Source organism: Festucalex cinctus, chromosome 10 (assembly GCF_051991245.1).
Source record: "Festucalex cinctus isolate MCC-2025b chromosome 10, RoL_Fcin_1.0, whole genome shotgun sequence".
Taxonomy (NCBI): Eukaryota; Metazoa; Chordata; class Actinopteri; order Syngnathiformes; family Syngnathidae; genus Festucalex; species Festucalex cinctus.
This window is the reverse complement of record NC_135420.1, coordinates 20,797,793-20,810,267: the sequence shown is the minus strand read 5'-3', so window position 1 is coordinate 20,810,267 and position 12,475 is coordinate 20,797,793. Positions and strand designations below refer to the sequence as shown.

The following is a 12,475-nucleotide window of genomic DNA, read 5'->3' as shown; positions in this document are numbered from 1 at the left end:
TTTAGGATGAACTTGCATATACACTGAACAAAAGGGTTGAGGAAATTTGTAGTTAATATACAGCCACAATAACGGCTCCATTGTTCATTATTTATTGAACAATTACTTGGCGGGCCACTAGGGGGAGCGCCTCATAAGAGTGAGAGAGAAATGGACAGAAGTCTTTAGGCGAAGAAGACTCATCAGCTTAGTTTATTATTATTGTTAGTAGTAGTAGTAGTAGTAGTATTTTTTTTTTTATTATTATTTACTATTCCTGGATTGGCTGGCAACCAGTTCAGGGCGGACCACGCCGCCTGCCCAAAGCCTGCTGGGATAGGCTCCAGCACCCCCACACAAAAAAGTTTCTGCCTCTTATAGGCTTTTAATTATTTTCAGAGGTTATGTGATGCTGCCAATTTAATTTTGCCGTAATTAACACCAAAGACTGATATTAATACGAAAACTGACAGCAGATACAAAAAGCCAAGACTCTATAGATGATGGATGAAAAGACAGAGGAAGTAATTCATCTCCACTTTTCTCTGATGTGGTATTCTTCCTGCTGGCTTTTACACCTGCAAACCTCACAGTGCATTAATGAGTTTCTGAAAAATGGCTCCTGGGCTTTTGGTTTATTAACGTGTGTGTGTGTGTGTGTGTGTGGGGGGGGGGGGGGGGGGGGAAGAGAGAGAGAGAGCGAGAGACAACATGTTCCCAATTAAAATGAAGATGAATTGCGGGAGCCGGGTTCCCCCGTAGCGGCAGCGGCGCTTTCTCATGTTTCTAAAATAAAAAAATAAAAAATAGGGCCTCGTCAGCGGCAGGTCATTAAGCGGCGACTGCGGTTCTTTGTGAGGGCTCAGCTCGCCGAACCGTGTTTACCACCCAGCCAGGAGGGAAGGAAGCAGAACATTTGCAACAATGCACACTTACGAGGCACCGCTGGACATGCATAATGCAAGTCAGGGTGCAAGTTGCATTAATATTATATTAAAGGCAGTGGTTCTTAAATTGAGGCCTGTGAGCTGTATGTTGGGGGTCATATCATTTTTGAAAGCGCATAATACAAACATGCTAAACTAACCCGATAATTTCTGTTAAAAACTGTGAATGCTAAGGAGCTAATGCTAAACTGAAATGCTGTGAAATTAATTGAATTGAAATTGACAGCCAGTGGATGGATCATGGCCTTGGGTGGGGGCGACTTCTTCAGAGTGCCTCATTGTCCACCACGAGTGTGTGAATGTCACAGAGAGGAGGAAGATCAAGGTCCGATATATATATATTTTCAATTCCCAGAATATTTTTTATTTTATATTTAATTAATTATTATATTCTATATTTTATGTTCTTTGTGGAAAACATATAATATAATCATTATGAGCATTTTTTGGGCAAATTTGGGAAGTTTAAAAAAAAAAAAAAAAAAAAGTCCGACATAACAGCCAGCATGTGGACTGTGACTTCGAGCTGACGCGGCCACTTTAGAGTGCCTCGTTGCACAACGTGGAAAAGCCTGGTGGGATAAGTTCCAGCCACTAGAGGATTTCATTTTTTGCAGCTCAAAAATGCAATTATGTGTAGGCATAAGAAAGTTGATAGCATAGTTGCTAGTTCGAAACCTCATTTGTTTTTACAAATTCAAATTTGGCTTCACTTCTCTGTCGTGTTTAGAAATTTAGAAGACATTTACAAGATATTATGTATATACGTACACACATATACATGATGTTTTAATTTCTGTGATGAAAATCTCCCCTGTAAGAGAATCTCGGGACTCAAAACTCTGACAACTTCTGCTTTAAAGCCGCTCAAAATGCTTTGCATGTTTTTCAGACATATGATTGTGTGCTCCTACCGCTCTCAACGTGTGTGAAATACACACTTGACGACACACATACATGCCTTTCAAGTCCTCCAACACAAAGTTGAAAGAAGTTATTTTTCCCCATCCAGACGCTCGGCGAGCTCCACGCTGTTTACGCAATTATCGCCCCCTGACCACTGAAGTCCAAATGAAACAGCAAAGTAAACACGCACAGAGTGTTGACTGCATTTGTGAGATATGAACCTCAGATTGGACCAACAACTGTTTTTTTTCCTCTTCATCTTAGCAGCTCACAGGAAAAGAGAAAAAAGATAAGACAGAATTCGACTTTCTTCATCCGACTGTCGGCATGAGTGCGCGGCTTATAAACGGAACAAAACTCAAGCGTTATCCTCTTGTGATGCCAAATCAACACTTCAACAAGTGGCCCGCTGTGCTTAGTGATGGTTGCTATGCAATTTTTAATCGGGACATTTTGGTTGGGTTTGCGGGAAACGCAATCAATGAGGTGATTGCATACAATATGTACCTTCATGAAAGAATGTTATCCAATACAAGAGCACGAACAAATATTTTCCTTTCACTCTGTAAATTTGAAAACAGATCTTTGCACTTTCAACTGGTTAATGACAGCTGTTTTGCCTCATATTAAATATTTCTAATTTTATAATTTGAGAATATTTTGCAGCTCAATAAAACCACTACAGTTAATCTGAATCACCCCAAGATGCCACAAGATGCCAAAGCCCTGTCTAAATAGGAAAGTAGTACAATATCTGGTGCCAAGGAATTACTGTATGTTGAAGTGATGCAACTTGGCTGAGAGATGAGCTTTCATCAGCCTGGGTTGTTTTCAAGTTTTTTTTTAATGTAATTTCTATGTGGCGGTGACGTACCTTTCGGACAAACATTTAAAGGGATACTTGAGTCATTTTGTTATTTTTAGCAGGAAGGCTTTAATAATGTGTGGTCTCTAATTTGATAACTTCATTATTTTTCATGTACAAGTAATACCTTAAAAAAAAACACACACACATTTTGTCACCAGAAAATTACATCATGTGTGCTCAGGGATGAGGTAACAACCAATCATGGCTCCGTTTGTGTCACATGACCAAACCTAGAAAACAGGTGAGCAGTGATTGGTCGTTACCTGAGCTATGAGCACCTGTGATGTCATTTTTGTGGAGGAACAAAACTGCCAAAATTTAAAATAAATAAATAAATACATTAATTAATTAATAAATAATAAAAACAGATATGTATGTCGACCCTCTCACTGGACCGTTGAAAGGCAGATTGCAACAGCGGAGTCCAACCCAAGACACGTTTAGGACCGCCCCCTCATTTGAATAACATTTTTGTGCTGACAGGGCGTCTGCAGCATGAAATAAATGGATGTGAGAACAGAGCATTTTTAGTTATTGATTGATATTTAATTCTATTTATATATTTATTTTTTGTATTAATTTCCACATTTATTTTTAGATTTCGTTAAAAAATTTTAAACTAGTTTTTTTTTCGTATTCATATTTACTTATATTTATTTATTTATTTATTCATTCATTTATTTATTTTTAATTTTGGTCATGCATATATTTTCCGTTGACAACAGCAAAATGGGATTTTACAGGTATTATTTGTACTTGAAAAATAATGAAGCAATCAAATTAATTCTTAGAAAAAAAAAGTATTAACTTTTTATTGCTGAAAATGGCTAAATGATTCAAGAATTTAAAGTTGAAAATGTCCCACGAACAGCGAAATTGAAATGCATGACGCCAAAAAAATAACCAGAAAATTCTTATAAACATTAAATATAACATGTAATGTTTTATTTCGTGGAGCGATGACGTCATTGATTGATCGGGCTAAAAAGACATTACAGCCGATCACCGATTTTGCATAAAATGCTCAATATCGTCTGATCCCAATCCAGCCAATGAGATCGGTGTAAAGTCTAATATTTAGAGTGATATTTTCAGAGTGTGATAACATTACAAAGTTTTATTGGAAGGAGACAAAAAAGGATTAATGTCATTTCATTTTTCAATTGACTTCACACTGTTTACCTTTTGATTTGAAATGACAACAGCCAGACATACATATATTGCGCTTGACTTCAGAGCTTCCACTGTACACTCAATTTTCCTTTGGCATTTGCGTGTGTCTTGCGTGCGTACGTGTACGTGCGTGAGCGACTGAAAAGGCAAATCTGTTGAGAAGTGAAAGCTCTCCGTGTCTGAGTGGCGCACGGGCTTGTGATAAAAGTAATTACAGCATTCAGCCGAGCATGTAGGAAAGGCAGATAGCGCTGCCTCCCTGACACAATTATCCTTCGGCACCGACTTTGCCCGTCCGTCGCTGACAATTACAACGTGGTGACGAACGTCAAAGTGAAGCTCCTCCAATGTAAATAAGCACTTGTGCTACTGTAGGATTTCGGCGCCCATTTTGGGCCAAATGACGTTCAGGCCGCGAGTGACATTTCCGCTCGTGAAATAGCCGGGTAATGTTCATATCTGCTATTACTCATCCTTTCATTCGGTCACATCCAGACGCACTGTGCGCCATCATATTCATTAGAGGTAATTAGCTCAATTAAGCCATTGTCACTTTGCTTTTAGCTGATGAAGCTGAAAATTGCTTGATTTTCACCATCAGAAGCACTTCAACTCCGAAGAGACAGGCTGATGCTTTTTGTGTGGTAAAAGACATTTGCACTAGTTCTATTACTGCTACTGCCCTGAATAGAGAAAAAACGCAAGTAGTTGACGCTCACCGAAAAAGGTTTATAAATGCCTATAGATACCACAAGATGGCGGTAAATCACTTATGCATTGATCATGGGGCTATTGACTGCTTTGTATTCCAAAAGAATGATGCCATTCGTGGGTGGGGTGTGCCTCCAATATGGCGCATAAATAGTAGAATGAAATGACCTGGATGAATGAGAATATTCAATACGTGAGGGTTGGCTGGATTGTGTAAGACTCCAGTATGCTTCACGACCAAGGGTGTCAGGCGATTAAAATTTTTAATCGTAATTAATCACGACTTCAATAGTTAACTCACGATTAATCGCAAATTTGATATCTATTCTAATTGTACAATACATGTTTTCCCTAAGTTTCCCTAAAAATGTTATACTAATATAAATATGGTTGCATCTTTTAGTCATTGGTACAGTAATTTCATAATAATTGATCAAAATTAGTTATAATTAAAAATATATACTCTACTGTAAAAAAAAAAGAAAAAAAAGAGAGAGATATGACATTGATTTATGTTGGTCATTTTCTGCCACTAGATGGCATAATTGGTGACATCTCAGTGCATTTTTCTTGTAATATTACAATATAATATTAAGAGCCATCTAATCTTTAACATGAAATAACTTGTCAAATTCTGCACATTTTTAAAATTGTAAAATACAGCGTGACCCCAGTCTTCACAAATATATGCTTTTTTTAAATTACATTTATTACTGCCAAATTCTGACACGGATGTGTCTGCTGCTTTCCAAGTAATGGGCAGTCATTAATCGCGTGTTAAAAAAAAAAAATAGTGGTGTTAAAGGAACTTTAAATTAACTCAAAATTAACGCAATAATTTTGACACCCGTATTCACGACAGTTCAGGTTCACTATCATAGTAGGAATATCTCATTTTGCTTTTTCTTTTGTTTGAAACACCACACTAAGCGTATATATTTCTCAGCATATCTTGACCTCTTTGAGTTGCTTTTAGAGATTTTTTGACAAAAGCAAATTACCTATTAACTGTTTTAAATTCTGGGGGAAAAAACATGCATTACGTCTCCTTCAAGCCAAAAGATGTCTTCTTGGGAACAAGGTTATTTTGACATTTTCTCTCCAGTACACGATGCTGATCCATTGACCTGTATTTGCTCCAACAAAAATCGAAGTACTATATTGTACCTACAAAAAAAAAAAAAAAAAAAAAAAAAAAAAAAAAAAAAAAAACCTTGACTTTTCTGCAAAGCTTTTGATAATAACAAATAAAAGCAGGGCAGTTGCAAAAGAACTCATCTATTATTTTGTCCATTATTGAAGCCAGCCCCCAGTGTGTGAATGCTCATTCAGCAGCAGTGCGTGCTGGGAGGATTCCGAATGAATGTTTCCTTCCAGGAGGACATAATAACAATGATAGCCGACCCAGATGGCGTCTGTGCGCTTGCTTATGTTTTCCAGCACAAAACATTTCGCCACCTGCGAGCCTCAGAGAGACACGTGCAAACTTAATCATTCTGATTATTACACTGTGCCGAGTCCCAGTTCTGACTGGAAATGAAAGACCATTCAAGATAGCAAAACATGTTGTGACGATCACAAACATCCAATTTAACTTTGGGCACAGTTAACAGAAGCACATTGCTTTGTTGCTTTTAGTATTAGCAGGATTTTTTTTCCTCATTTGTTTTGACAGTCAGCAACTGCCTGACAGCACGTGACCAACAATTCCAATTAAAAGACATCTTATCATTTAATTGTATTCATAGAGTCCCACCGCTACTTTTAGTCGGTTGATATTGTTGATTATGGTTTTAACTCATTATTGTGCGGACTAACAGTTTACATTGAGTAAACTTGTTTGTATGCATAACAGTGCAATTACTGAGAGTTAGTCCTGACGCAAATAGAAAAATTTAGCAAATATTAGATGTAAACGTTTGCCATAACTGCATATAATACCTTAAAACCCCCAAACCAGTAATTCCCAAACACTGTACCATGAGAGATAATCTGCTGCACTGTGTAAAATAGTGTAATTTTATTGTCCCTGACTGAAAATGTATTTTTTATTTCCTAACAAATAATATATCTTTGTTCTTCTACCTATACCAGCGATGAATATTGAGCGGCAGAACAAATAACTGCATTTTAAGTAGATGACAGAAGGTACAATTACCCTGTGTTGCCAATCACACAACAGAATAATAGCTTTGTGTTCAACTGAACAGGCCCAGATTTCACGCTGACTTTGTACATTTGTTAGTAAATTGAGCCAAGAAACCATATTTCGGCGTATATACTTTTTGCGGCATTTTTGTTTAGTGTTGTGTAACATATATTTGCCCTTGCCCAATAAGGGAAACACTGACTCAAAATAATATTTAGCATCCTTTAAAACTCGCCTTGTAACATTAGCCTTTAAAATAAATGGCTTATGAATTATTTGATTTCTAAGTACATTAGGTTACTACATTCCTCTTAAGCATTTTACTACTTTTTTGACTCAGTATAGATATTGTATTTTAAATACATATACATGTCACAACAAATGACTTTTTTTTTATCTTTAGTTGGACACTTCCTGCACCTTAACTTCAGCAAATAGCCGCTAGCAGCCGATAACCACAGCAAAATAGTGAACTTTTCTGTGTATTATCTTGAAAATTTACCTTCCAGCTTTCTCCGGCATCAACTCCACAAGTTGTCTCATCTGCCTGGAGACACTCTACCGGAATCTTTCATCATGCTGCTGTCAGTCGGTAGCTGTTGCTAACTACTCCTCCGCTAACATGGAGCTGGGCGTTTGGGTGACATCTCAGGGCCTTACAGAAAGAGCACATAAATAGGAAGATACGTGTCATTTGGGAGTTATTTAAAAAAGTGATTTCAAGCTGTTTAATACAACATTAAGTTGAAGTTTACTGTCAAGCTAAACATAAAGCTAGGAGAATTACGCGTCATGTATTTAAAACAAACATACAGCTTGGCCTTTAGTCCCGTAGCTTAATGCTAATGCTAACACACAGTGAGAAAAGAGTTCACTGTATCTTTCTTTCTATATGGCACACAGCATAGGCAGTAAGATCAGGATGTGCTCATGAGATAAAGTTAATCTCATGAGATAAAGTATACTTATCAGTGTCTGGGTTTTCCGGTATTCCTCACCTGCACCGCCGCCTCCAGTGAAATAAGTTTCACCTACGCAGTCTTTTTGTTTTTTTTCCCTCCTTTTCTCTGACAGTAGAGTGAAGCGAGAAAGGCGTTATGGATTAATGGCATGGCGGCCGTGTACAAAATCACCACCATGAGCCGCGGTACAGCATGTTAAATGATGAGCCATTATGGCAATTTTATAATGGAGCTCTAATTGGGCCTCAGCGGTACAGCTGCACCGTTTTCGCAGCAATTATTTCTCTATCTGGCATGCCGCTTTTATCTAGACTTCTTTTATTCTCATTTTGTTTCTTCTTGCTTGTCCATCTTTCCAAAGTATCTCCATCTTCTTGCTGTCATGGATGTGTTGAGTCCAATACATCATCAATGAAAATCAAAAGGCTGAATATTAACATAATGTGAAACAAACACTATGCTAGTTGAAGAGGCATAGTTGGTAGGCCTACTTAAGTTTACAATGCATGAAATTGATTACAGTGGGGCCCCACATATTTGGTTTATTTTTTTGGGGTGTTGGTAAAATTATTTCAAATGAATAATATAAAATTGGACATGGACAATGAACATATTTTTTCAGACTGTGGTATCTTTTAAACAGCAGCTGCTTTGAGTCTTTATTATATGTTTTCTGATAGTAATAAAAAAAAATGATACATACATTTGCAAATTCTTGGTTAACAGTGAACGTAACATGTGATTAGCTAATCGGTGGTTGACCACTTGGTGGTACATCACAGGCTGGATGCTGAGTGTATAATCACACAAATAGATGAATATCAGGTGTGTGTGGCTGTGGCTGTAACCTGAGTGCAAAGGTGGCCTATATTTGCATAAGGTGAATGAATAATGGATGTTTGATTGCACTGAGGTGGATTAGTGTGACCTTTTCTATGTATATGAGGGTATATGGAAGGCAACACACTCAAACATATTTATGATCTTTCTGTGTCAAAATACAAACTGGTTTTACGTTATGGATGAAAACATGCAAAAAAAATTATTCCATTAAAATACTAGCTAAAATGTAAACATTTAATAGACACTTCACTTCCTTTCTTGCCTTATGTGGAGACTAGCACGAGCAGCAGTTTGACAAATAGTTAACAATTTCCTTGCCACTCCTAGTTGAAGTTCTCTGTCAAACTAAGTATAAAACAAGAGAATTACACGGATTTACACAACCAAACAACTTTGCCTTAGGAATGACCCTGCTAGTTTTGTGCTACAACACTTTAAACCAGGGGTGTAATTGACGGCGATGATTTAAAAATGATATATAATGATTTTACTAATCCGGCCCACTTGCTAATATATTTTCCTCCATGTGGCCCCTGAGCTATGAGTTTGACACCCCTGAAACAATGGATATTTGAACACAAATTTGGCGGTAACACATGTACAGGGTCAAATCAGCTCGTATTCATGCTATTCATGTAACCCTGTCCAAATTTCACACTATTTATCCAATACTGACAGCTCGAATAAATATTCATCGCATAAACTGTGTCTGCTCTTGGGTTCTACTACCTGCACTGAACTGTAACTTAAGGAAAAGAGTTGAATCAGTACTTCTACTTTTTGACAAGTGTCAGTTAGTGTGACTACTTTGCAAGAGAAACATGTGGGGATGCTGTGAGATTTTTGATAAGTCGTGAGGAGACCTTTTGAAACAAGCACTTAGCTGCACCAAACTACCGCACTAATCACATTGTGCGGGCTCTGGCTGGAATATTCTTGTGAGCTTCTGGCAAAAGCGTTGTCGATATTCATTTAGACTGTATAATAACATTACTGCATATAAAAACACCGGCAGAAGTGTTCTGCCCTAACACAATTTCCATAAACCATGTTGTGTGTTTACTTGTGAGCTAGGAGACATATTTAATTGCTCATTTCAATTTCATGATAATAACAAACTAATACCACCTCGGCCTTGGTGGCCCAAGATGCCAACTGTATAATTTAATTGACGAGAGAGAATAGGTAAGGTCCCGAGGTGATAAATAATGACACAGCCCAACCTCTCCGAGTTTGCGAATGTTAAATAACGAGCTCCGGGGTCATGCTTTGGGTGCATATACAGGGAAAAAACAAACAAACCCAAACAAACGTATTTGTAAGCGGATAGGGAACAAGCCCTGCCTGCAAAGATAGAAGAAAGAAAAAAAGAAAAAAGAAAAAAAAAAAAAAAGAAAAAAAAAAAAAAAGGAGTATCCTATTTTTCGGAATATAAGTCGCACTTAAAAAAATAAATACATAAATAAAAAAAATAAAAAAAGAAGTTTTGCATTTTTTTTAACTAACATTTTAGCATTAGACACATATCAAAGAGAAATATAAAAGTGAGTTTTACAAGGCTCCAAAACAATAACAAGAGTAGAAATAGAAGTAGTAAAAGTAGAAGTAGTAAAAGAAGTAGAAGAAGAACTAGTAGTAGAAAGAAGTAGAAGTAGTCAAAGAAGAAGTAGCGGTAGAAGAAGTAAGCCATTTTAAACCAAAAACAAAAACTTTTACATAGTTAGAAGCAGACGTTTTGAGATATTTCTTGGCAGAATTTACTACTTTCCTATTAGCCCAAGTTTGGGTGCCATGTACTTGCATCTTAGAGGTGTGTGGAAAGTCTTTCAGCCGAAAAGCTGAGGATGAAAAATAAATAAATAGGTGTGGGTTCACTGTATTGTATTTTCTGAGGTCGTTCCAGCTAAATGGAAAGCTCCAGCCTGAGGCGGTGTGAAAAATCCAGCCAAGGAGACAGAAAAACTAAAGCCTGAAGAGATTTTAGAGTGGTCCAACCGTTAAAAATCAATGTGCCCCCCCACTCCCTCCACTGTAACCCCTCCAACAGTGACGCTGGCTAAAAGCATGCTGTGTCTGCTTTGGCTGTCGGATCATCAGATATTCCGCTCTGTGTGCCGTCTAACTGTCACAATCGCAGCTATAACTTCTCAGGGCCAATTACGGCAGATATACCGCATGTAACATCGAATGTCTAATGTCCGAACTGAAGCACTTGTGGTGCATTCTAATGTTGTACAATTCCACAAAACACAACAATATTGCATACAAACATAGCTGTGATATCTTACTGTAGCCTTTATTGCTTTTGTTTCATGTTCATTTTCTGTCCTGGCAGTCTCTTTTTTCACAATATTGAGGGGATTTGGAAGCAGTTTATCATAATGAAAAGGGCCTTTAGAGCAGCAATAATAAAAAAAAAAAATCCATGGACAAAGCTGCCCAGAGAAAGAAAGGCTTTTGCTTTTCATCAAAACAACTTCGACCTCAGCTTATTGGGCTTTCTGAGTCAGTCAGTGAAAGCAGACTTGCTCGATGAGACAGATTTTGTGACTTTCTGTGGCTCTCAATCAGAAGGAAGACAATTTCATCCAATAGAAGCGTAACTGGTGCTCCTCTTTCTGTCCATTTTGTTTCTGTTAGACAGCTTCGAAGGTTGAGTAGTTTTTAGGGATGTAACAAGACAATACTGTTATAGATGTCGGTGCCGATAGTGTACATCTGTACTCATACTTGGACTCGTAAACATACTATGACAGGAGGGATGTCTGTCTTGTAGAATGGAAAAAAGCGGTATCAATATGACTGTTTAAGGTGTTAGGCAATTAATAAATTGACTATATTGAGTTTGTCAGGACAGGCTTAGTATTATTTATTTATTTATTTATTTGTCAATTAGTTCAAAGCGTGCCTACAAATGTGCGCTGTATTCACTAACAATATGGCGACAAACAGAAGAGCTAGATTACTAAAGCAGTTTAGTGATGCTATCTTAACAATTTGATTGTTATTTAAGCGACTTTCGGTGCCAGTTTATTATATTCTATAGTCTTTTTAAATATTGCCATGGCCCTAAAAATGCATTTATACGTTTTGTTTTGGGGGTTTTTTTATGCTAGAGCATAGAGAAGGCTTTGATGCAGCCTCTGAACTGAAGAGAATGCTTAAAGCAATGGTAGTTATTACAAAAACGGCCAGCAGGTGGCAGCAGAGTATAAGAGATCAACCAGGACCATGTTGCAAAAAAAAACCAACAAAAAAACTTTTCCCCAGTTTTAAAAAGATTTGTGAATAATATACTTTTTATATACTTATATATTTTAGCCCTGTATTCCCCAAAATGTTACAAAGTTAATCAAATACTAAAGGACAATGTATATAAAACAATCCAATATGCCTGTACTTCATATCTTTACTGCTGTAAAGGTTAAGGGACTACAGAATTTTATTCAACCAATTATTGGATTTGAAAAAAAAGAAAAAGAAAAAAAATCCATGTCGGTCAGGTCCTACATGTAAGACAGTTGTCCTTCTAGTGTTCCCTTAGCATATTGCGCAGAATTTGTCTTACAAGTGAGGGCAAAAAGCATACTAGACCTTAAGATAGATCCGTCCATGCTCTGGGGATAGCAAATAAATGCTCAAAAGGCTTCCATAAGTGCTAAAATTGGGACTGAGCGGCTTCTAAACCTCTTTGAATGCCTCCTCTCTTTTTTTCATTCCCCCCCCCCCTCTCTCTCTCTCTCTCTCTCTCTCTCCCTCACCCCCCCCCCCCCCCCCCCCCCCCCCCCCCCCCCTGCCTCTACCCATCTCTCTGGCTCTTATCAGACGGCCAGTGAAGCATAAAGAAGATGTCTGCGCTGAAGACAACAGTGAGGGAGCAAAAGCTGTGAAATGCAGGGAGAGCAGTGAAGTGACGCCAAGGGGCTCAATTTAACGC

The 12,475-nt window shown here is 37.7% G+C and overlaps 1 long non-coding RNA gene across 2 annotated transcripts in view; it reads right to left on the bottom strand.

Annotated features, from left to right (window-relative positions):
• LOC144026692 (uncharacterized) overlaps positions 1 to 12,475 on the bottom strand; it is a 40,971-nt gene that overhangs the window by 21,262 nt on the left and 7,234 nt on the right. Inside the window, exons 1-2 of one of the 2 annotated variants that reach the window (XR_013285263.1) lie at positions 7,732 to 7,875; positions 7,236 to 7,388 (exon numbers count right to left, since the gene is read on the bottom strand). This is a non-coding gene — a long non-coding RNA (uncharacterized LOC144026692). Of the gene's footprint in view, positions 1 to 7,235; positions 7,389 to 7,731; positions 7,876 to 12,475 lie in introns of those variants that run through there. The other variant, XR_013285264.1, reaches the window with a different exon arrangement.